Source organism: Rhincodon typus, chromosome 34, assembly GCF_021869965.1.
Source record: "Rhincodon typus isolate 14 chromosome 34, sRhiTyp1.1, whole genome shotgun sequence".
Taxonomy (NCBI): Eukaryota; Metazoa; Chordata; class Chondrichthyes; order Orectolobiformes; family Rhincodontidae; genus Rhincodon; species Rhincodon typus.
In genome coordinates, this window is record NC_063365.1 from 5,321,469 (window position 1) to 5,347,300 (window position 25,832).

General features: G+C 39.9%; 1 protein-coding gene and 1 long non-coding RNA gene across 2 annotated transcripts in view; one reads left to right on the forward strand and one right to left on the reverse strand.

Moving 5' to 3' along the window:
• Positions 1-902: 902 nt before the first annotated feature.
• Positions 903-23,896, reverse strand: LOC125486854. Its single transcript, XR_007265472.1, has 3 exons — positions 23,742-23,896; positions 9,059-9,165; positions 903-940 (listed from the first exon to the last, which is right to left on the reverse strand). It is a non-coding gene; the product is annotated as an uncharacterized LOC125486854 (long non-coding RNA).
• bmpr1aa (bone morphogenetic protein receptor, type IAa) overlaps positions 23,882-25,832 on the forward strand; it is a 201,073-nt gene continuing 199,122 nt past the window's right edge. Inside the window, exon 1 of the mRNA XM_048616286.1 lies at positions 23,882-24,130. The gene's annotated coding sequence lies outside the window, so the exon portion shown is untranslated. The remainder of the gene's footprint in view (positions 24,131-25,832) is intronic.

Consider the following 25,832-nt stretch of genomic DNA (forward strand, 5'->3'; position numbering starts at 1 on the left):
TTCAAAGGAAACATTTTTCAAAATGCATGGCATATTTAGATGCGATTTGTGGCCAGATCACCAATTGCATCCAAAGTTGTAATGTTTTAAGATTTGAGAATTTATCTTATCAGAAGTTAAACTTATTCAAACATAGCCATTTTGATCAGGGAAGAGTGAAAAGAATTGCACCTTAATTGTTTCTGTTTCTGGTTCCTGTAAAATATTTCACATTTTATCCTGTTTGATTTGTCATTTTTTTTAAAATTTGGAGCTACCTTGGGTTTCACTGAGTGGGTTGGCTATAGTTAAATCAAAATGAAAATCCCAATTACAGATAATTTGTTCACATTCTGAGTGTCAAGTAACTTTTTTTTGAACAACTAAGGTAATTGAGATATTTTTATTATTTGTTATTTTTAATTTTCTGACAGTGACATCTCGCAGTGAGTTATTCCCTTTTTATATGCTAAACTTTTCATTATAATATTATACTTATTTAAATATAAACTGGCCAATCTCCTCTGGTATTGCTTATAGCCAAAATTAATATTATATCTTTGATTCTAATCTTCACAAGGGATTATTCAGTAGGTGGTGCTGGGGTGAGGTGGAATGGGACATCATGATGCTTTGGTGTGCATTTTTTCCTAAGACCCTCGCACCAAAGTCAGCCTAAATGGCAGGCTTGGTTTCCACCCTGGCAAATACACCACAGTAGCAGATCACTACTGCTAGTGGAGAGCCTGTATGGGAGAGGTGTTCCAATCCCTGATCAATTAGGAAGCAGCTTCTGAATTGGTGTGTTGTGATGGGAACTGGGGGAGCAGAGGAAGGTTTCCAATCCAGGGGAACAAAATAAGCATGGATCAGCAGTACAGGTAGTGCTGTATTGACACTTATCTTCTCTTATCTTCTCCTAAGCTCCTTTGGGCTCCCATGTTTCCAGTCAAGATTATACCTGCAAAGCAAGTTAAATATAAGCAGCCAGCTCATTCTTTCCCTTGGAATAGATATTTTCTCACCCCTAATGGGTTTTCTTTTCACATCTCTTGCCTAACAACACACTTGTATTCCTCCATCCTGTCCACCCCAAAGAAACCTCCTTCTAGCCAAGAGAGTTTGTCTCTCCCATCTCTCTCTAGGGTTCTTTCTCTTTCTTTCATCTAGTCCATTCCATTTGTTTGCAGACATTGAAATGAATAAAGGTGGCAAGCTCAAAACCATTAAACAGAAAATGGACATTCTGCTGTGCGAAATATCTCTTTTGTCAGTTTAGCAAGATTTTTTTTTCCAAAAAGCAGCAAAGTTAAATTCCTTAGCCTTAACCCACAGCTCTAATAGATTGACAAAGAGAATTTTTACAGAAAGCTTTGGGCCAGATAAAAGGAAACAGCAGTGCAAATAACAAATATTCAAGAGTGGGCTGCGCTGGGAGATAACCTGCCATATATCTGTACGAGAAGGAGGCGTTGTTATTAGGACCTTGGTGCACATTAAACTCTGAAATAATAATTTGGCTCCAAAGTCACACAAGGATGCACAGGATTAAAAAAAAATCTTCTAATTTGTACTAATCAATCTTTATGCCACTGCTGTATCAAGTAAAGTTTCATTTACTTTTCTGTTGTCATTGAATTGTTGTTTCTTTAAATTTTCTTGTCTCTCTCACTAAATCTGCTATGACTGCTGATTTGTTACCTTCTATTTCATCACTATTCATTCTTATCTTCTTTCAAATGGGAGGTAATAGGTTAATTCTGAAGAAACTGAAAGAGTTGGATTTCTTTGACTGCATTGGAATTGAATATTTCCTTCTGGTCATCCAGTGATTACTGTTCCACTACAGGTGTGATAGATCTTAAGTACTAAAGTACAGCAATCATCAGCCTTACTTTACACTCAACTAAACATACATTTCAATCAAGTAATAGAAAATAGAAATTTCAATGAAACCTAATACAGAACAAAGTGTAGACTGCTGATTCACTGTCACCTGTTTTACAGATTTCAATTCCCATGTGTCTCTATTGGTTAGAAACCCCTCTCCCTTCACCTGCATTAGATATACTCATTACATTGTCACATCTTCCGCATCACTCAACACCAAAATCAGCTGTATGGAATTGTGTCCTTAACCTTGCAATATCCATTATATCTGAGCATTGATTCTTCCTATGACCAGTATTGTCACCTTGCAGCTGTCTTGCCTCTTTAATTCTCTTTCCTTTCTCCCCATCTCTCCCTGAAAGTGTACTATAACAACAGAGTGATTTATTATATATTTCCTTCCCATAAACAACTTCCTCACCATGAAGCTCCTCCATGAAGACTTGCTCCAGTTTCTGTTCTTGCTTCTCTTTTTTGGTCTATCATGTCTCCTAATGATCTTTCTATGTTTCTGCTTGTGACCACTACTTCTCTTCACATTTCAACTTTGTCCTGTTTTTCCCTTGTGCTAGCTTGCTTTTTCTTCTTTTCTTATCCCAAAACTTAAATCTATTCTTAGTAATAAATGGGAAACAGCCTTTTTATTCTACTTGAACTAGAACTTGAGGTCCTTTTAAAAAGGAATTGAACAGTTAGGCGAGTGATCCAAAACAGAATACCAATGTTTGCAAAGAAAGTAGCAAATGAAAGAATACAAGCAAATTATCAAGGAATAGTGCTGTAGGTCTGGAAAACTGGGACGTAGGATAATCCTCAGTATTAGAGGCTGAGACAGGTGCTGGAGCAAGCAGGTAGCTGGACTTTGGTGCCAAATTCCTGAGATGGAAGTGACAAGAACCAGAATTTAAGACAGGAACAGATGGCACATGCCTAAATTGATAAGCAGCAGTTGAAGAGAAGCAAGAATGGGAAGAAATGTGGACTAGTTGGCAGAAAGAGCAGGATGGTGAGGATACAGAGATTAGAAGTTTGGGGAGCTACCAGCCAGGATGCAACTTTGGCGATTTTGGATCAGAAAATATATCAATCAGAGCTGTTGGACATGAAGAAACCTTAGCTTCAGGAGTAATAACATTGAGGCGCTGCAAGTTAAATATGCACTAGGTATTTAATGCATTTGTCTGTGTGAATACAACTCAGCACAGGAGGATGTCACTTAGAAGACAATCAGACACCATTATAGTTTAAGTGACAGTTCTCCTGGAAAACTGCTAACTCAATTGGCTGACCACCCCATGACAGAGCTGCTGAGGAAAGGGGCAATTTGAACAAACTTTTTTTACTGTGTCCTTTAAATTCAGAGGCTGGGTAATTGTCTAATTTTTTAACTATCACTTTTAACCATGTACAAACGCTATTTAGGAAACATTCTTAAAAGGCAAGAACTCTGTAGCCTCATGTGAGCAGAGGGGAGGCAATGGCTTAGTGGTATTATTGCTAGACTGAAAATTCAAAGACCCAGATAATGTTCTGGGGACCTGGATTTGAATCCTGCCATGGCAGATAGTGGAATTTGAATTCAACAAAATATCTGGAATTCAGAATATAAATGATGACCATAAATCCATTGTCAAATGTCAGGAAAAAACCATCTGGTTCACTAATGTCCTTTAGGGAAGGAAACTGCCATCCTTGCTTGGTCTGGCCTACATGTAATTCTAGACCCACATCAATGTGGTAGACTCCGAACTGCCCTCTGGGCAATTTGGGATGGGCAATAATGCTGACGAGCCAGCGATGCCCTCATCCTATTAATGAATTTTTTTTAAAATTACAACCAGTGAAAACGTATTTATAAATTGTACTAGCACTGTATTTAGGGCTTTTCTGCTAGAGGTCAAGTCAACAATCCATTTTCACAGTGGCTGATTCACACATTGCAAGGCCCTTCTTAAGATTTAATATGCCCAAGATTTTGTGATATGTTATTTCTGATTGTTTCCTGTTGGCATTAAAGTTTGTCATATTTGTAGCTTGCTGTATGATTCTTCAGTAGCGCTATCTCTAAAACTACTTTTATCATAATGTGATTAAACTTGCAATGATTTAATTCATTTCTGCAAATGGCAAAACGGCATTTTAAATTCAATGTCATTAATCCTGACTCTAAGATACTTGCAGACCTTGGTCGCGATGAGTGTACTTGTGTTCCCACTGCAGAACTTCTCGGCCAATCACAGGTTTTATTTGCAGAGGCCTCCTTTGCTAGAAGCTGCCAGCTTGCTGATTTCTAAAGATCCACAGTGATGCCTATTCTTCAGGTGATCCAACAGAAAGAAGGCGTATATTTCTTTTGCTTTTTATTGGTTGATGTCACTGGGAGAAAGGAACCGGAAGATCGAAGGCAAGGGCAAAGACCTGGCTTTCAGCAGCTATGTCCTGCCCCCAGTTGGCTCCAGATTGAGATAAATGGAAGCCCTTCCCCAACCGACAGGCTGGTTACCTATTTCTTAGGTGGGAACCAGACACTTTTCCCCTCCTCCAGAAATGTAGGCAAGCAGATCAGTGGTAACTTGAGGCCCTTAAGTACCAACTAATTTACCACTTAAAGGTCTTAATCTCTGGTGAGTCAATGATAGGGTACATGAAGGGAGGTGCAGAGGTACAGCTCCTGGACTGGTTCAAACCCCATCTGCTCCAGAGGTGTGCAATAACGTTTCTGAACAGGTTGATAGAAAAATAGGCTAATTAAAAAACAGAATAGGGCTCTTCAAGTCCAGGCAGTGAGCTGTAGAGGGTGTCATCTTTGCTGATTGCCTGCCCATCTTCTGTGATTATGTTCAGGCCTGGGTGTCATTGGATAGGGAATACATAGTGTCTACCAATGCTCTTGAAGCCTTTAGAGAGAGGTAGGCACTGTCGGGGTGGAATGCTTTATTTCCCCATCTATCTCCATTTTGATTTACCCCCCTCCCTTTCTTTGCCTATCCTCCCTCACTTCTTTTTTGATGTCAGCATTGCCCTTAAAAGGCTTTGCTTGTTAATACACGATTGGCCACATGGGTGTTCATCTGGTGGTGGAAAAATATCTATAACAAAGTCTATTCGCACAGGAAAAAAAGAATTACATCCTTTGGTGCAGTGGTAGTGTTCCTACCTCTGAGACATGAGGCCTGAGTTCAAGTCCCACCTTCTCCAGAGGTGTGTAATAATGTCCCAGAACAGGTTCATTAGAAATTATTAAGAAGTCCCCAATGGACTTTCTCTTCCAGCAGTTAATTGCTGAGGTGTCTAGAATGGGATGTCACCCAATTATTTGCCCTTCTAGCCACGTCCAGGGAGAAGAAAATGCCATCTTCATATAGCCATCAGCATTCATGTACTACACAAAAACAGTCTGATTAATTCCAATTAACCAATTCAAAATTGATATTAAATCTACTTAAAGAATATTTCCCTCAAAGCTTTGCCCTCCTTATCACTTTTATCCACATTCAGTATTGTAAACCCCAAGCTTTTAACTCTTCCATTCTGACCATTTGTGCAACCCTCCACCTCTTGACCACTTCAGAGGGGACAGCTCATTAATAACCTAGGGCCCTCACCCTGAAATTCACATTCTAAACCTCCACCTTCTCATCTCAATCTCCTCTTTTAAGAGCATCCTTAAAGCCTATCTCTTCTAACAAATCTTTGATCACCTTCTGTCTCCTTCATTGAATTGGTATTCATTTTTGATTCCACCTTGGTGGAAGATTTTGAGATTGTTTACTTTGCTAATGAGGAGATATAAATGCAAGTTTTTGTTGTATGAATGTGTCCCTCGTTTAGGAAGAAGCAATCACCTTGATACCCACAGAATGTCTCAAAACTCTTCACAACAATGTTTTTATTTGTAGTGCAGTCACTGGGAGAACACTGCTCTTTGATTTGTGACACAAGATCTTTCTTAAAATGCAATGAGGTGAAAGTTAAAAATATTATGCTGGTCTTTACCACCTGTTGATGTGATGATATGTTCCAAAAGAGAATAAGGGTGACATTCCTGAAATTGAAGTTGCTCTAGCACCAAAACAACAATACAAGGCAGACTGAAAAATAAGACATTTTTAACTCAAAGATATTTTGTATTCCAATATTGTGGCAATTGCAGTTTGAACTAGCTCATTGGATAATCTTTCATTTTATTAGGAGCAAGGCAAATCTTTCACAGGTTGCCTCAAAGTTTGAAAGACAAAGGATGGGAGCACTGATGTCTTCTATTCAGTTTCCTCCTTCTTGTCTACAAATGGCATTCAGTTTCAGTCACTTCATGAATGAATGGCAAATGGAATCAGTGTTGCTTTAATGTTGAATGAAACTTGTGTGGCAAGAGTGGAATTAATTTCACTTCCTTGATGTTAGAACTGCTGTTGTATAGACTTTGTGAGTTCTGCTAGATAAGGGCATGATTGCCAAGTTTTGTACTTAAAACTGCTGCTGTAAACTAAACACCTTTACGATAGCACAAAACTGAAACAACTATCTAAACAAATTAGTGTTATTGAATACATAGTGGGCACCTGTATTATCTCACACATTGTGATCAAAGCTACATTCTATTAATTTTTCCCATCCTTTCCCATTCAAATGTTATTCTAAGCACTGAAGATTGAATCATGTGACTGAAGAGAGAGTTTGTAGCAATCCCAGCAAATTGGTGGAGAGAGTGCATGAGCTTAAAAAAAAAATTCTCTTTGTTGTAACAATCCTGTATGCACTAAACATATGAAGAGTGGGCCAAAAGCTTGTTTCTAATCTTAGTGTCACAAGTATCATAGGTTCATCACTCATCAGTCAAACTCTCATATTTTGCATGCGTATCTTTTTTGTCTTGAGCCTTACCCGGACAACGCAGGGAGGAGAAAATTGAATAGAGGGAAACCAAGCAGATTATGTTCCCAATGTGTGATCCTTCCTACCCAATTTTTCTGCGTCCTGCCCAGGCTTAATACTCAGTAGGTAAAGCCATAAATCTACTCGGTCAGAAATCACACGACACCACGTTTTGGAGCATAGCGCCTTCATCAGGTAAAGGAGCTACCCTCTGAAAGCTTGTGTTTTCAAATAAACATGTTGGACTATAACCTGGTGTTGTGTGATTTCTGACCTTGTCCACCCCAGTCCAACACCGGCATCTCCACATCATAAATCTACTCCACACTGGCTGAAACTGTATCTTACAAATTGAGGAATGTTTATAATCCACATAGTGCAGTATGCTATTCATTTATAGATCAGAACCTTGAAACTTGCATGCGGCATTAAAGGTGAAGTATTAATTAGGTGTATGTCTTTTTATATATTTAGAAATCTGACAGAAACTAGGCTGATAAGTGACTTTAAAATTTTAAGTTAACTAAGTACATTTAAAATATACTAACTGGACAGTAGGCAAATCAATAGCCCATTTTCAAACAGCAAGGTCCCACAGATGGCAGTGAGATAATAAAAGTAACCATGTTTTAATGATGTTCACCAAAGATTAAATTTCAGCTACAACAAATGCACTACAGTTGTTTAAATAGTGCTATGGGATATTTTACATCCACCTTGACAGTAGCAGAGCCTTAGTTTTTCACAAGTTATTTGAAAATTGCCACCTCTAATAAAGCAGCTCTCCTTCAATACTGGCCTCTTAGCTTAGATTCTGTCCTTGATGAATTCTGGAGTAGGGTTGATACTCATGACCATCAGCCTCGGTTGGAGTGTTAACCCTGAATCCTGACTGATTATGAGATGAAATAGATTTTCCTGAAACATCAACATTTGATTGTTGATGATGAACATGAATCATTACCTGCAATGTGAAAACTGTTGATAACCAGTGTGGAAATGGCTTGATTTGCATGGAGCCCTTCAGGCAAGTCTATGTTAAATTTTAGTTTTTTAGTAGTATGTCTTTGCAATGAGAAAAAAAATGTATAATGGGAACATTGGTCAGACAAGTCTTATTTTTGAACGGTTTACTTTCTACTGTTTTTCCTTAAATCTTTTACCTGATTGAAATTACATCCGTAATAAAGGTATAACCATCTGTGCCCAAAACTACTTGGACACAGTGTCTGCTTTTGACGAGTTTGGTCTTGGAAATTGCACAGCACCTAAATTATGAAACCTGCAGTTACAGGATAACATTTGTAGCTGCTTTGCAGATATTGACACTAATTGATATATTACTGAATAATGCTCCCTGTAGCCATGTTTGGAACATAGGTGCAATTTTCCAAACCTCACCCTAATAAAGCACTGGAGTTTGCCAAAAAGGAAATGAAAAATTGCATGTTGGTACAGGTCATCCAAATTGCAAGTAACTTTTAAAGGGATGCTGCCACGTAATCATTGTAATTCTTACAAAGGCGTAGTTCCTTTAAAATTTATAGCTGCAAAAAAATGTAGATTGCAAAATAAATTGGAGAGATAAACAAAATTTGAGGGCAAATGATAAAACTCCTTTTTTAGTGTGCTATCTGAGATGATTTGCCAATTATGGCACTTTACTAAATGCCCACTGCCCTAGGGTGGCATGGTGGCTCAGTGGTTAGCACTGCTGCCTCACAGCTCCAGGGAACTGCGTTCAATTCCAGCCTCAGGCGACTGTGTGGAGTTTGCACATTCTCCTTGTGTTTGTGTGGGTTTCCTCTGGGTGTTCCAGTTTCTTCCCACAGTCCAAAAATGTGCAGGTTAGGTGAATTGGCCATGCTAAATTGCCCATAGTATCCATGGATGTATAGGTTAGGTGGATTAGCCATGGAAAATGCACGGTTACAGGGATAGGGTTTGGGGGAGGGAGGTGGGATGCTCTTTGGAGGGTCAATGTGGACTTGTTGGGCCAAATGGCCTGTTTCCACACTGTAGGGATTCTATGGAACCCCTCCCCTAAGATGAGAGCAGAGCAGCATAACTGAAAGAAAATGTCAGAAAGGTCAAAACAGTATGCCACACAGACACGTCATAAGATAGTACAGCTTGAGGAAACTGCTGAGATAAGCTTACCTAACAGGCTGTTACATAACGGCCTAATTATCCGTGGGAGAAAGCAATGCCTGATGCTTTGTTCTGCAATCAGTGTGAGCTTCAAAGCAAATCACAACTGATAGCCTCGATACACACTCAACTTCACACTTAGTATTGTTGTAATATAACCTACCTGCATGATGCATGGCAACTTGCTGACACAGGAAATGGGCTGCAGAATACAATCAATTCCTCCTTTACTTTGGGGGACATAGTGCAGTGATATGAGACAGTAGGCATCTGTCAGTGGGAAAGGTTCTTATCAGACTTTGATTGATAAATGTACAGACATGATATTGCTTAAATCATATGCTAGTCAAGATGAAGGTCAGAACAATAAAGTTCTGGTAGGAAATGAATGACCGCAATTGGCAAAAGTTCATTCAGCAGGTGACACAGATCCCCAGCTGGTTCCATCCTGACCTGGAGACAATTCTAGATCTATTACTAAAGGTAATTCCAAGTTAGGACTGTCAGGTCCTTCAGAAATAGTAGTTGATATATGTGTGGACAATCTAGCTCTGCTGCCTGTTGATCACCCTGGCAAATCTTCTCACATCTGACAACAACTTGTTAATCTCTATCACAATTTTCGTTAGATATCTTGTAGTGACTTTGGTTTCCCATATTTCTCTCTCTTTTTAGCTGTTCCTGCTTTGTTCAAGTCTTGCCCAATGTTCACTTAACAGTTGTTTTTCCTGTGAATTAGCAGATAAATCAATTCTTTTAGGTTTCAGATGTACTTTACACACTATGAAGAGAAAGTAAAATTATTTATGTTTTTAATGTAATTAAAATACCAACAAAATCTATAACAAAAGTAAGCATTGCAAATAAGTCGAAAGTCTTTTTTTTGAAACCCTTAGCCCTTCCACTTCTCATGGAACTTCCCACAGATTCACTTGAGAGTGTAGCCTACAGTGGCATAAATTCAACCATACCTAGGGCAAGGAGACTGGAACAGGGATCAAAACCTATGCTATTGGCACCAATCAATCCAGCCAATTAACATAACTGGCTTCGACAAGGAGTCCAACTCGCTGTGGCAAGATCCAGATTACCAAGACTACCTGAATTGTAATACATTGTGCCATGAAATTGCTATTTGTAACCAAGGATTGACTTAGGAAAAGGCAGGAAGGGATTAAAGAAATATCCCAAAATTCCAGCACCACTTCCAGCCTACAGAGTCACAGTCACTGTGTTCTTTCTTTGAATCATTTGGAAAAATTATCAAAAGATCATTAAGGAAATTTTCTAAAGTTTCTAGAGTATTTTCTGGGGTTGGGAATTCATTAACCAGAGGGCACAAATTTCAAATCATCAGTAAAAGCATGCTGTTCAGTAGGAGTTTTGTTTAAGACACAGATGGATGAAATTTAACCACTGAAAGCTGGTGTTGAGGTCTGATGAGATGTTAACATTTTTAAATGTTAAACTCAACTGTACCCACCCACTTCCAGGTTTAATGGAGACAAGGTGAAAGAGGGTTGCCAATCTCCTGGTTTGAAGAAAGTTGATAATTTAAATGTTTTAATGAAGTTGCTAATCTCTAATTTAACCTGCTTTGTAGTTTAACTATGTACAGCCAGGTTTCAGACCTCAGGAAATCCAGCAGCTAAAAGGAAGTGAGTTTCAGGGAGAAGTTAAGTCTTTTGCAGTAACTGCTTGTGGGTCAGATGAGCAGGACCTCTTCCTTCCAACCTCCCACCTGTCTCCCCCACCTCTTATGAAGATTTTACCCGAGATGTGAGAACAGGCCTCAGTCCTTGGATTGGAGTTTGTGCCCTGCTTCCCCCAATACCCAATATTTCAATAGCGCCTGAAGGTTCCTAACCTGTATGTCATACTCTTCCGACTTAAAAGTATGCTTGTCAATCCATCTGATTTTCTAGGTGGAGTGCCATTCAGGGAAAAATTCTGTTCACTTAAATGGAGAAAAGTGTCTGAGACCCCATTCTCACCCACAACCCCAGCCTACACAAGTTGGCCCTGGCAATATTCAAGACAGAATGTTCCACAAACAGCAGCACAAAACAGAATCTAGAATAAATTTTTTAAAAGTAGATAATTATTAAAAAGTACGTATTATATATATTTGAAAGGGACTGGGAATAGTGGAATGAAACTGGGTAAACAACTTGGAGAGAACAGTGGATTTTGGGCCAAGTGGCTACTTTCAATGCTGTAAAATTCTACTGAAAAGAACCAGATATATTTCATTGTCTCATTCCTTCTAACCCAGCACTGTAAATCATTGGATTTGCAAAGATTAAATATTCCACAAATCAGCATAAAAAGAAACTAGCATGCTGCACAGATCTTTTCAAAAACAAAAAAGGGAGATATTTTTGTGTCTCCTGAATGTTTGAAATAAAGTTTGATCTATCTTTTATCAGTGGAGTACAAGGACTCTTAAATACATCTGAAGCAATTTTTTTGTTTTTTCCATAATGCTGGAAGTATCACAGAAGTACACAGAAACTTGAACAATTTCCATGGATTTTTCATATACATCTTTCTAATTATGACATCTCTAGACACTCCTGAGAAAAGCTTAGTGAAAGATTAAAAAGTACCCACTTCACTTGAAGATTTGTCAAGATGAAGTGCCAAGCTTATTATAAGGGGTATATGCCACAAGACATGTAATAAAGTTGAACAGAAGTTTCTGATTTAAGAAGTCCTTTTTTCTTATTCACTTAATTAATTTGTTTTGCTTTATGAAAATTCCTGTGAAGTGTAACCATTCTTTGTTTGAATTATGATAGAGTTTCAAAAACTTAATCTAAAGATCCAGTCCATATGAAATTCATTTTGATTGCAGAATGCAAAGTGGTTAATTTTAAATGGTGCTTGAGCCTACAAATTACTTTTGGCCATATTAGTGGATGTGTTTTTATATAATCAGTTGTACAAGACCAATACTGCAAAAAAGAATGCTAGGATCAAGGTGTGAACTTTCCCATCATTGGACACAAAGGTAGCATTTTTTAGGCAAGTCTATAAGAAGTAATGTTGCTACTTTGTTTGGAGTTATGAAGAGCGATATTATATTCACCTCATAGCAAACTGATCGTAAAGACAGCAGGTTTAATCACAAGGGAAATGCATTCAGAATTATATCATGTTACCTAAAATTCTTAGCCAAAATTGTGACAACTCAGAAGTGAAGTGAAGAGAAGAGCATTCTGATTGCAGGGCTGTAGAACAACAGTCAAAAGTGAACCATGAGAGGATGATTTTGATTCTCATCAATCGTGTCTTTGATTTTTGAAGTAACATTCATTTTTATCTGCTGCATAAATGCTGCTGTGATGTGTAAACATAAATAATCATGCCAGAATGTTTGCTGGATTGAACCAATTATTTAACTTTTCTTTCTTTACATATAACGCAACATTTTCAGATTTAGATTGTGATATACATTAACAATGTTAAGATTAGTGAAATCATCTATTATTGTTTGCCTATTTAAATATGGAGCTTGTGATTATCATAAATGAAGATTAATACATTTAAGACTTATTTACTTTTGTGCCATTGGCCAAGTGGTTCCATGAGTCTATTCTTGAAGTTTTCAATAGGGATATTGTGAAATTTGGTACACTCTGAATCAACGCTTTTAAAATAATAATACCAAACACCCTTCCTTTAATTGTTACTTGGATAAAATTATGAAATAAATCTTTAATTATTTGAAGTCTCTGATCTATTTCATCCCCCAACCCCATACAGAAAATTGCTTCATACATTGTTCTCTTTTTAAAAAACATCTGAATTGTTTCAATCCTTATTTGTACCAGAAACCAAATGAATGAGAGTGGAATGTGACCTGCCTGAACATTAGTTAAGTTTATTAATTTTTTTTTTGTTTGCTGAGAATGTGTGCCAACAGCTGACTATAGGAATGTCTTTTTTAAGTGTAGGTATTTATGGGGAAGGTGAGTGGTCAAATGATAGAGTACCTTCATATGATTGCAGTAATAGATATTTCTTGCTACTGAGATGTGACATTAATTAAGATGATACCGCCTTCCACTGTGGTTACAAATTTGATTATTTGAGGAATGCTGAATGGTTAGTGTGTCAATCGGTTCCTAGAATTATAAATTATGGTATGTGTTTTTGAATATATTTCTGGTTTTTAAAAATGACTTTGAAAACATTATTCTTATTACTTTGCTATTTGCATGTACTGATGAAGGGTCTAGGCCCGAAACGTCAGCCTTCCTGCTCTTATGATGCTGCTTGGCCTGATGTGTTCATCCAGCTCTACACCCTGTTATCTCTTTCAATTTGGTGGTTGGTCTGATATTATAAAAACAATTTGTATACAATTCTGTTTAGCCTCTGTACCTAAGAGTTCCAGGCATTCTGTAGAGCATGTAGGCTACATTAAATGACTGGAGGCCAAAGGATTTGTTCTTGGTTTCAATTTTGCATGACTTTAAATGCATGAAAAGTATGTTCTGATACTGTATCAATAAAAAATTATTTGCGTGGAGTTGGTATTCAGTGTGTTATGTTGTCAGGGTAACTGGATAAATTACAATGAGTTATGTTGCTTAGCCTTTCAAAAAAAAAATCAATGCACACAAGTGCATACATGCCAACCTACTAAATTCAGAAAAGCTGACTAACTGCTTCAGAAATCCCTTAAAACGCTGACAACTCCAAAAATCAATGTAAAACTAAAAAGAACCCTGTATAAAGGCCGACAAGCAGAGCTTTCGTTTCAAGGTGATTAAGTTAAGTTCCTTATTATTGTATTGCTCCGCAATTAAATTTTGGAATAACATTACGCAAGTCAAATTTCGGTGAAAACTGAAACCCAACAGCCTCCCCGATGACACAAAGGAGCAGTTATTATAGGAATGCAGTCAAGCATGAGCCTGACTTCAGGTGTATCTATACCCAATATTTTATTAATTATGTTCTAAAGAGAAGTGAAATATACAAAACGGCATCTTTTATAATTAAGGAGATTGTGACAGAGGAAGTGAACTCTTGGATAAAATTATTACCCAAGTCTTGCTCTCAACCCCAGGAAACATTAAATAATGTTTGTTGCATTTTGTAGTATTTTGACATGCACTGATTCACTGGCTAGGAGAGAGAGAGAGAGACAGACAGACAGATGCAGGAGAGCTCAGTGGTAACAAGGAGTGTCACTGAAACTCTGTTACATTACCTCCTGTCTGGAGTCTGTGCAGTGTTATCTCATTCCCTCAGAGCCTATGCACTTTTTATTTATTCACAGGCTTCACTGGGAAGGCCAGCTATTTATTGCCCATCTTTAAATGACTTTCAGAAGATGGTGGTTGCTGCCTACATAACTACTGCAGTTGATGAGGTGGAGGTATTCCCATTCAGCTCTTCCAGGATCTCGATCCAGTGATGAAGCAGCAGTAATGTAATTTGAAGACATGAGATTTGCACCTGCAGTCCATGTCCATCCACGTGGTAGAGGTGGCAAGTTTAGAAGGTGCTGATAAAGGAACTTTGAGGCAATGTTGCAGCAGTTCAGCTTGTGATGGTACATATTGTGGTGGAGAGCATGAACATTTAAGGCAGTGGATAGGTATGCCATCAAGTGGGCCATCTTGTTCTGATTGTTACAAAACTTTTTGAATTATTGTTGAAAGTATACCCAACCAGGCAAGTGAGGAGTTTTCCATCATATTCCCGAATTGTGCCTTACATGTGTGGAAAAAGTTTTGAGGTGTCACGACAAATAGTTATTTACTGTCGAATGTCCCATGTCCATTTGTTCCTGTAGCTTGGTCCAGTCATGTTTTTAATTAGTATTTGTCCCAGAATGTTGACAGAGAGAAATGTCATTTGTAAGGCCATTGAATATCAATGAGAAATAGACTTTCACTTACTGTAAATGGTCTTTGCCTGGTTTTGCCACTTAGCAGCCCAAGATTGGATATTGTCTCGGTATCACTATTTGTGGGCACAGACTACTTGAGGAATTGCAAATGGAATTGAACGTCATGCAATTATTAGTGAGCAACCATTCAAAGCAACATCTTGGTGAAGCAGTGGATGTAATTTAGAACATTATCCTGATGAATCCTGTAGCAATTTCCTTGGGTGTGATAACTGGCATTCAAAATCCACAATTATTTTCCTTTGTACTAAGTATCACTCCAGTTAATGGGGAGGTATCCCTCCAATTCTCATTTAATTTTACTCAGGCTCTTTGATTTCCATATTTTGTCAAATGCTACCTTGTTGACCCTGTACCAATTTGCTCGTGGCTCAGGTAGTAATCCAGAGATTATTACCTCTTGGATCTGCTTTTTAAATTTAGCCCTTAGCTGCTCATATTCCCTCAGCAGAACCTCTTTCTCCATATAACATTGGTATCTATGGGGACCACAACAACAGGATCTTTCCCCTCCCACTGCAAGTTCCTCTGCAGCCCAGATGAGATATCCCGAACCAGAGCATCAGGCAGGCAACAGAGTCTTCAGGATACTCCATCCTGGCCACAGAGTACAGTTCTATTGCCCTGACTATACTATACTCAATAAAAACTACATTTTTCTTTTCATTCCACCCTCTTGAATTACAAAGGTATAGGACAATGGGCTGAGGAATGGCAGATGGAGTTTAATTTGGATAAATGCGAAGTGTTGCATTTTGGTAAGACATACAAGGGCAGAGTTTATACAGTTAATGATAGGGCTCTGAGTAGTGTTGTTGACCAGAGAGACCTAGGGGTTCAGGTACATTGTTCTTTGAAAGTTGTGCTACAGGTAGACAGGGTAGTTAAGAATGCATTTAGCATGCTTGCCTTCATTGCTCAGACCACTGAGTATAAGACTTGAGACATTATGTTGGACCTGTACAGGACATTAGTGAGGCCACTTCTGGAGTACTGTGTACAGTTCTAATTGCTCTGCTATTAAAAAGGACATTATTAAATTGGAGAAAGTTCAGAAATCATTTACAAAGATGTTGCCGGGAATGGAAGGTTTGAGTTACAAGGAGAGGCTGGGACTTTTTTCACTGGAGCATAGGAGGTTGAGGGGTAACATTATAGAGGTTTATAAAGTCATGAGGGGCATAGATAAGGTCAATAGCAAAGTCTTTTCCCCTCTGGGGAGTTCAAAACTAGAGGACAAATTTTTAACGTGAGAGGAGAAAGATTTAAGGGACCTGAGGAGCAACTTTTTCACACTGAGGCTGGTTCATATGCGCAATGAACTGCCAAAAGAAGTGGTAGATGCAAGTACAGTTACAATATTTAAAAGACATTTGGACAGGTACATTAACAGGAAAGCTTTAGAGGAATATTGGCCAAATGGGTCTAGTTTATTTTGGGAAACTTGGTTGGCATGGATGAGTTGGACCAAAGGGCTGTTTCCATGCTGCATGACTCTATGAACGGCTGCTGTACCATGGTGCTATAATCAGTTTGCTCAGCCTCTCTACAGCTCCCAGTCTCTTCCACACAGGAATCCATTCACCCTATATCTCTAAACATGGGCTAAGGAGTTGAATTCCAAATGCGCTTTTGATGCCTTTGATATCAAGGCAGCAATTTCACAGAGTGCAACAACCTGTCAAGTTGAAGTTAATAGGAATAGGAGGAAAATTCTCCACTGGTTCAAGTCATACCTAGAAGAAAATAAGTTAGTGGTTACAGGAGGCCAATCACCTCAATCCTAGGGCACGACTGCAGGAGGTCCTCAAGAGACTGCTTAGGTCTATTCACTGGCAGCTGCTTCATCAAGGAACTTCTAAAGTGCTGATGACTGCAGCATTCAGTTCCATTTGTGACTCTTCAGATAATGTGATAAAACTTGACAACATTCAAGCTTGGGTTGAGAAGTAGGAAATAACATTTGTACCATTATAAATGCCAGATGATGATAATGTCCAAAAAGACAATATTTAACAATGTCCTCTTGACATTGTCAAGCATTATTATTGCCAAATTTTTAACCATCATCCTGACTCACGAGTGACTAGAAAGCCAACTGGGACAGCCACATAGATATTGTGAAGACAAGATCAGAGACTACATATTCTGTAGTGACTCCTGACTCATCAAAGCCTTTCCACATTCAAAGTGCAACTCAGGAATGTGATGGAATACTCTGTTCTTGCTTGGATGAATGCACGTCCAACAACACTCAATGACCTAATACCATCCAAGAAAGAACAGTCAAATTGATTGGCAACCAATCCATCATCTCAAACATTCACTCCCTTCATCAGGAAAGTTGAGGGTGATCCCCAATTTGTGCAAGACTAAAGATGGAGTATCTTAAATGATATCTTTCTCTCTCAATACAAATTAACTGTCCACTGATTGGAGTGTACACATTACAATTGAGACATCTGTAAGATTATGACATCTGAGGACTATGTCTTTTGGTTTGTAGAAATGTTACAGTTCAGGACTGTATCTTTAAAGTAAATTAAATGGGTCACGTAACATGTCTGACAATAAGACTAGATGATTTAATTGTTACAGCTCAGAGGACAGACTGTATTTCTATTCCTGGAGTGGGAGGTGAAAGATATTTACACTTGTGTACAACAAAACCTTTTTCTAGACCTACAATGGGATAGATCCTGCATAACCCAAGTCCCAGAAAGGTACTATTGATATCACGTTGTAAACAGTTATGTAGTAAATGACCCTTTCATTTCAAAGGCAATTAGCATGAGAGATGATTGATCATCATTCTACTTAGATATGAAGATCAGTGTTTCCCATTGGCACAGGGTCAAGGCTGAGGAAGCCATTTGGGAACAGTTTACAGATCTCCCTAAATCACAAAAATATTACAATCAGGGCAGGCCTCAGATTCACTTTGTGTAGTCTGCAGCTGAGAGATAGAAAGATTGAATTAGCCAGGCCTGCACCTTAAGCAGAGAAAAATGCTAATTTTATTGTCAACATGATAAACATAGGTAGAAACTCACACTCAGTTTGAACACCAGGTTAACGTGGAGTTGAGAGAGGGCGGAAGAATTTGAACAGCTTGTATCTAGAGGGTGAAATCTACAATATCACACTCTCAAAGTCTGACAATTCTGAGATTAGAAGTTAGCCAGTTGTGAATAGAGAAAAGAAACTCAGAGCAACTGTTGTCTATTTGATATAGGGCTCATAATTTTGGGGTAATAAGTATAAGCTGCCAAAGCAAGAAAGTGGCATTTAGCCAACTGCATTTTTAATCATTTTACACGGTAAAAGTTGTTTGAAATATAAAATCAGACATCATCCTTTCAGTTAATAACAGAAAGCTTGAAGTTTTTTTTTGTTGTTAACCTCTACAAAGGTTGTAACATATTTTAAATACTACCATTTCTTTGTTATGGGAAGAAAAATTCAATCTTGAAGCAGAAAAATGTTTTTTTCATATTCATTCAGGGATGTGCATGTCATTGGCCAGGCCAGCATTTATTGTCCATCCGTAGTTGCCCTTGAGAAGGTGGTGGTTAACTGCCTTCTTGAACTGCTGCAGTTCATTCATTGTCGACTGAACCACAATGTCATTATGGAGAGTTCCATGATGTTAACACAGTGACACTGAAGGAATAGCAATACATTTCCAAATCAGCATGGTGAGTGACCTGGAGGGTAACTTGCAAATGATGGCATTCCCACATATCTACTTCCCTTCTACATGACAGTGGTCCTGGGGTCAGAAGTTGCTGTCTATGGAGTCATGGTGCATCTGGCAGCAGTATACACTGTTGGTGTTCAAGCAAGTTAATGCTTGTGGACGCAGTGACAATCAGGAGGGCTGCTTTTATCCTGGATGGTATCAGTTTTCTTTAGTGTGGTTGGATCTGCACTCATCCATGGAAGTATGGATTATTCCATCACACTCCTGGTTAGTGCCTTATCCATGGTAGAGAAGTTTTGGGGAGTCAGGAAGTGAGTTCCGAGACTCTGACCTTTGTAGCCTCTGTAGTTAGATGGCTAGTTCAGTTCAGTGGTTAATGATTACCTTCAGGATGTCAACACTGAAGGATTCGGCAATAGTAATTGCATTGATTGTCAAGAAGCAATGGTTAGATTCTCTCGTTAGAGAGGGTCAATTACCTGGCACTTTGTGGCATGAATTATTATTTATCAAATTAAACCTGAATATTGTCCAGGTCTTACTGCATTTGGACATGGACTGCTTCCCTATCTGAAGAGATGCAAAAGGTCCTGAATATTGTGCAATCATCAAGGAACATCCCAACTTCTAACTTTATGCTGGAGGTCACATCATTGACAAAGCAGCTGAACATGCAGAGTTTTATTTTTCTGATCTGATCCTTATGATATTTTGTAATTTATGAGCTTGATTTATCGATACCCCTCCTGCCTTTAAGTCCCATTCCAGGATTTGAACATTTGATCTTGACGGACAATTCAGTGCGATACTAAAGGAGTTTAATTGTTTTAGATTATTATGCAGAAAGCCGCACAGAATGAGCAGGGCTAATTAATCCCATAAACATTGGTACAAATCTAATCTCTGCAGTCCTGCAATATCCAGACGTAACTAGTTTTGGACAACTGAACAACTAAAAAGGAGGTGGAGATTCCATAAATATCAACTCTTCAATGGTGGGGGAGCCCAGCACATCGGTGCAAAAGACAAGACAGAAATAGTTGCATCCATCTTCAAACAGAACTGCAAGTGGATGGTTCATCTCAGCGTCCTCCTAAGATGCCCAGTATCACACATGCAATTCTTCAAAAAACTTGATTAATTCCATGCGATATCGTGGAACGGCTGAAGACACTGCATATGCCAAATACAATTTGTCCTGACAGCTTTCTCGCAATACTACTGAAGACTCGTGAATAGGGTTATTCACATCAATAGACATACCACTAGCAAGAGAAACAATGACAACACTACTTGAACAAGAACACGACCCCAGTGAAACCATCTCCAAGGACAACATGCTCAAACTATTGGACCTATGCCTGACCACCCACTTCACATACGAGCAAATCAACAGGACACCCATGGGATCACCTATCTCCGGACTTATAGCAGAAGCAGTGATGCAAAGACAGGAAAGGACCGCCCTCCCACAAATCCAAACTGTGGATATGCTACGTAGACGACACCTCTGTCATCATTAAAAGGGACCAAATTAGAAGAGACACACAAACTTATAAACAACACCCTCACCGGAATAAGATTCACCAGAGAGGAGGAGAAGAACAAACAGCTCCCATTCCTGGATGTCATGGTAGAGCGCAAGACAAATGGGGAACTGCAAACGAAAGTACACCATAAAGCCACACACACAGACCAGGTACTGAACTTCAATAGTAACCATCCCAGCACACACAAACGAAGCTGCGTGCGAATACTATTTAAAAGGGCAACAACACACTGCAGCAACACGGAACTATGCCAAGAGGAAGAAGAATACCTCTTCCAAGTGTTCAAGGATAACAGATATCCAAAGAACTGGGTCAGAAGATGCCTACAAGAACAGCAGCAGAAAGATTCTACACGCCCCGACACACTCATCACACTACCCTACATCAGGAACACGTCAGAACTCACCACAAGATTCCTATGACCGCTGGGCATCAGAGTGGCACACAAACCCACGTCAACCCTACGACAACTGCTCACCCGAACTAAAGACCCACTCCTCGCCATGGGCAGGGCCAATGTCATCTACAAAATCCCCTGCAGAGACTGTGAGAAACACTACATCGGACAAACAGGAAGGAAACTAACAACAAGAGTACGTGAACACCAACTGGCTACAAAAAGACACAACCAATACTCACTCATCTCAATCCACACGGACAAGAAGAACCACGACTTCGACTGGGACAACACCAAGATCCTGGGACAGGATAGGCAGAGACAAGCACGAGAATTCCTGGAAGCATGGCACTCCACGAAGCATGCTATTAATAAACACATTGAACTCCACCCCATATACATTCCACTACGAAGGAAACCCGGAAGTGAGGCAATCCACCTCAACGGACCCCAGAGTTTAAAAACTAGGCGGGAAAATACACCAATGCTTCATCAGAGGCTGCACTGAGGATGTTACCAAGCATGGTAACGAAACGTCTGCAAAAAAATAAAACAACAAACCAGCTCGGCGAGCCAACCAACCTCATTATTTATAAGATACAAGTCAGGATTGTGATGGGATACTCTCCGCTTATCTGGATGATTGCAGTTCCAATAGAGTTTCCATATGCAAAATGCTCGACACCTACCCGGAACAAAACAACTCACTGGAACTGTACCCCATCCAACATCTTCAACATTCACTCCCAACGATGCACAATGGTAGCAGCCATGTACCATCTACAATATGCACTCCAGTAACTTTCCAAGACTAACCCAATAACACTTTCCAAACCTATAAACACCTACCACCTAGAAGGACAAAACATGTGAACTCCACCCTCTGCACCAAGCTCCCTTCCAAGCCACTCACCTTCCTGACTTGGAACTATACTGCTGCTTCTTGTCACTGGTCTTCTTCCTAGTAGCACTGTTGGTGTCCCTGCACCCCAAAGACTGTAGTGACTTAAGAAGGACCACACTACCCCTTCTCCAGGGCAGTTATGGATGGTCAACAAATGCTGGCCTAGCCACCAATGCCCATGTCTCCTGAATGAAGTTTTTTAAATTGCCAGACCAGATGTTAGCCAGCCAATTGTCCTGAAAGTTTAAGACTTGAATAGACTCATGAGATTTCATGCCTGTGTTTTATTTGTCACTTCTAATCCTTGAGAATAACATAGGAAATCTGCTGCATAAAGAAATAGTACTTCAGGATCTGGATCTCATGGGTTTATTAATGCTCCAACATGTTGTACCACCACAGAATCACCATATAAATTCATCAGAAGCTTTGTCCAACCTGCCTTCTCCCAGCACCTTTTGGATAGCTTCCATGATTCACATCATAATCATACAGTACGGTGAAATCCATTCAACCCATCATTTCTGCCAGCTCACCAAAAGGAATCAGTCCCTCTCCCTATTCCCTGGTAAACAAAAATGTATTTTTGACACATTTATTCAATTCCCTTTGGAAAGTTATCATTAAATCTGCTTGTGTTTTTTTTAGACAGTGAATGTTGTTTAATAGCAAGTGGCTGTAAATAAAGGTTTTGTTTTGCTTCTTCCATGGTTAGATTTTTAATCAGGACTTAATAAAGTCTTGCTCCATTAAGAAATTTTCACAGAAGGGGCAGAGTGAGTGCAGTCAATTAAAAAGAATCAATGGTTTTCTTAAGTGAATGCATAGAATGTATTGACTTCCCAATTTATGCGTTGTAACCTCCAGTGGGGCCACACAACAAGATTTTTAAAATAAAAATTTATCTTTTAAAAAGCAAAACTTCTTAAATCTTTAAGATCCAGCCTTGTCAGCAGCAAGGTGTTCAAGGCATTTAGACGAAATGCCACCTTTTCACCAACCTTTCCCATGTTCAACTCTTACATCCTCAATCCCAGTTCAAGAACTAAAGCTTGATCCCCCTCATCCCAACTCAATAAAAGGAGCTTTCACCCAGCCCCCTCAACTCAAACCCCCAAAATCTTTACTCCAGCATCATATAAAATCTAAGATGGGGCACACACTAGGAAAAAGCCAGACAGCACCAAGATTAAAATTTGTGGAAGATTGATACAGTAGTTTATGGCAGATAAAGATCACTTAGAAAAGGAACCACTTGGCACATTAGTAGAACAGTTGGTTATGTACACTGAGCTTATGTACACTTAGATTAGGAATAATTAATAGTCCATTAAGTGGCAATGTCAACTTGTGCTCTGGAGTTTGTGGCAGCCTAGTGATGCAACCAACAATCAGATGTGCAAAAGCCCATTCTGTGGCCACTGAAGGATGGGGATTCTAGTTACTTGAGTCTGGGAAATCTCCTTCATGAGAAAGGACCCCAGAAAAGGTCTCTTGCCTGAACCCTTCACCTCAAACCACCCGTGATCTCTCACCGTTCCTGCCAAAATTCCCCAGCCCAGTTCTGTGCTGTCTACTCCAACACCAATCCTTGCATTCTCCAACCAGATTAATTTTCCTCCACCCCACAACCCCAACAGGTTCTCTTTTCCTCCCAAACTCCAAACAATTTTACCCCACAGATTTCTCTTCCGCTGCCTCACAATGGGTTCTCTTTGTCAATCCCCACACCACACCTGAACAGGTTCTATTCCATGCTCACCTAACAAGTTTTCTTTTGCCAATTCACAACCTCAAGATCTGTTCACCACAACAACCACGCAACAGGTTCTCTTTCCTCTCCACACCCCCAAAAAAGGTACTTTCCTGTATCCATTCTACTCCAACACTGACCCAACACTTCCATCCCTCCCCACCCTGGCCGTACCTTCTCCCCCCCTCCCCCCCCACTCTTCTCTCTCTCTCTCCCCACTACCATCCCAACGACCCTACACCATCCTCTTTCCCTTCCGAACCGGCCCAAGACCCCACCCCCACCCAGTGGCCCTACCTTATCCCTTGTCCCAATTCCGCCACCCCCACCTTCCTCCCCACTTCTCCTACCAGCCCTACCTCCCACCCCCCCTTCCGGACCATACCTTCCTCCCACAACTCTGCCTCACAGGCCCCGTCAACCACACCTTTCCACCCCAATGATCCTTCAATAATTCACCTTTCTTCCCACCCACATTCCCGACCATCCATTTCTTCCTCGCAGACACACACCCGACATCTCTTCTAACCGTCATCCCAGCCGCCTCGTTCGTCACGTGACCGCCGGCGAGAAAACAGTCAGCGGGCTTTAACGATGGGTGCGAACCAACCTCTCCGACTACTTTCCCTCCAAACCGTCCCAACGCGCTAACTCCATCTCATCTTCTCTTGCCCGCCAATTAACAGTCTTTCGACGCCTATTTCCGGCATATTTGGTTGTGGGTTTGGTAGGGGGTCGAAGGTGGATGGTGTGTGTACGTGCGTGCGCTCGATGACACTCGTGAGGGACGTGCGCGAGGTGGGGCGGTTGGAAGCGCGCGCAGCGAGAGCGAACGGGCGCGTGCCTGTGAGGGGAGCGACACAGAGAGAGAGAGACAGACGGAGATTAGTAGCGCGGGTGGATTGCAATTTGGATATTTGTATAAATATTACCCGAAAGGATCATTGATCGTGGCGGGTGCAGGATTTAGACCGCTTCGGGGAGGAGGCGCTGCTGGGGGTGAGTGCGTGTTTTTACTTTTGGGGTACATTTTGGAAGGTGTTTTCTTTTTGTCTGGGGTGGGGGAAGGAGTAATCGAGAGTTGTTGAAGTGGTGCCTGGTTGGGGAGGGGAGGAATGGAGCTGGTGGGGAAGCGGTGGGAGGGAGTGAACCGCCCTGTCTCCGGCCTGATGGGAATGTGGGAAGACAGCAAGGATTTGGGACAGCTTCCAACATCGGGAATTTTCTGTTACAGAGAGTCCGATAGGTGTTCGGGGGGAGGGGACCCTTTCTTGAAAAAATCCTAGTTTCCGGAGGTAGCGAGCAAAATGAAGCCAAGTCTTTTACTTCCAAAGAGTTTTCCCAGTTTTCGATACAACTTTGTTTTTTTTTTGTTTCTTTGGAATTAGTTTGTGTTTGATTTGTTGCCTGATTTTTTTTTAGTAAAGCGATCCCAGTATGCGTGGTTCGCGACAGATTTTCTTTGGTTAAATCTGTAGTTTTCAGTGCGCGCAGTATGGTGTATTGTATGCGAATCTGTCTAATCTTGTTTCTGTTGTGTTTAAGTTAGGAGCTGAAGCAGCTGATTTAAATTCAGATTGGCAGTGCTGTATGTGAGGGAGGTTAGGACGTGTGGTCGTAAATGTATTTTATTGAACTTGCAGATCGGATGTCACCCACTGCAAAATGTTTGGGTAATATTGACATGGGGCAAATACTACTTGTGTCTGTGTTGTCATGAAAAAAAATCACGTTTTAAGGTATGGTATGAAAGTCCACTCAAGCCATTATATTGGCTGAAATAGTTGGTGCAAGTGAGAGGTTATTAGTTTTTCTTAGAGTAAGTTGTATTAGACTTGACCAGGTTGTCTGTTGACAAAAGGAGTGTTGGCAGTTTTGTTGTGGCTCTGAGTAGGATCACCATGATGAATGATAGTTTGTGTGAGTATGACTAAAATGTCCAACCTTTCTTGAACATTGACAGTGTGATACATTAGAGTAAAATACAATGTGTGGTTAGAACATTTGGTACGGATGCATGGTATAATTCACCAGCATTCTGTTATATAGTGCTTTAGAATGGTAGATTGTACAGGAATTCATCTATGGCAGAGTCCATACAAATATCTATGACAAGAAAATAATACGCAGAAGAGCATTTGCTTTGAGCAACTCTCTTACAACCCATTGGCGATCAGAAATTGTTCCAAGGGTCTCTTAGAAGATTATGAACCTGGCCTTTTGGTTGGAGAGTGGCAGATTATTTTGAGGGAAAGTGTTAGATTTAAATCCATGCTTATAGCCATAATTATTTCAATTTGTCTTTTCTTTTTCAAAACCTAGAGGGCAAAATCAAAATATCTACTGATAAAAGTAGATATTGCATCATGGTGTGTTACTTGGAATATTATGCCATTGTGAAGGACCCATGTATAGTTTGTGTGACTGTAGAATTATCTTTTCGAATGATCACAAACACTGAAGCCTCTTTCACTTGTGTGGAATATTCTGTCGCATTGTTTTGGGATAAAGTCTGCTATAATGATAGTTTGTTCTGTTTATGATTGAAGCAGTTCTTCGTCAACATGCTTTGGAAATATCTCAAGGTTGTAACTCATTTGCAACCAAGGAGAAAAGAATAGCATTTGATTGATAAATGTACCAAGTTTACTCTTGGCAGATAGCCTCTTAGAAAATATACAGCTCAGTATTCAAGCTTTTC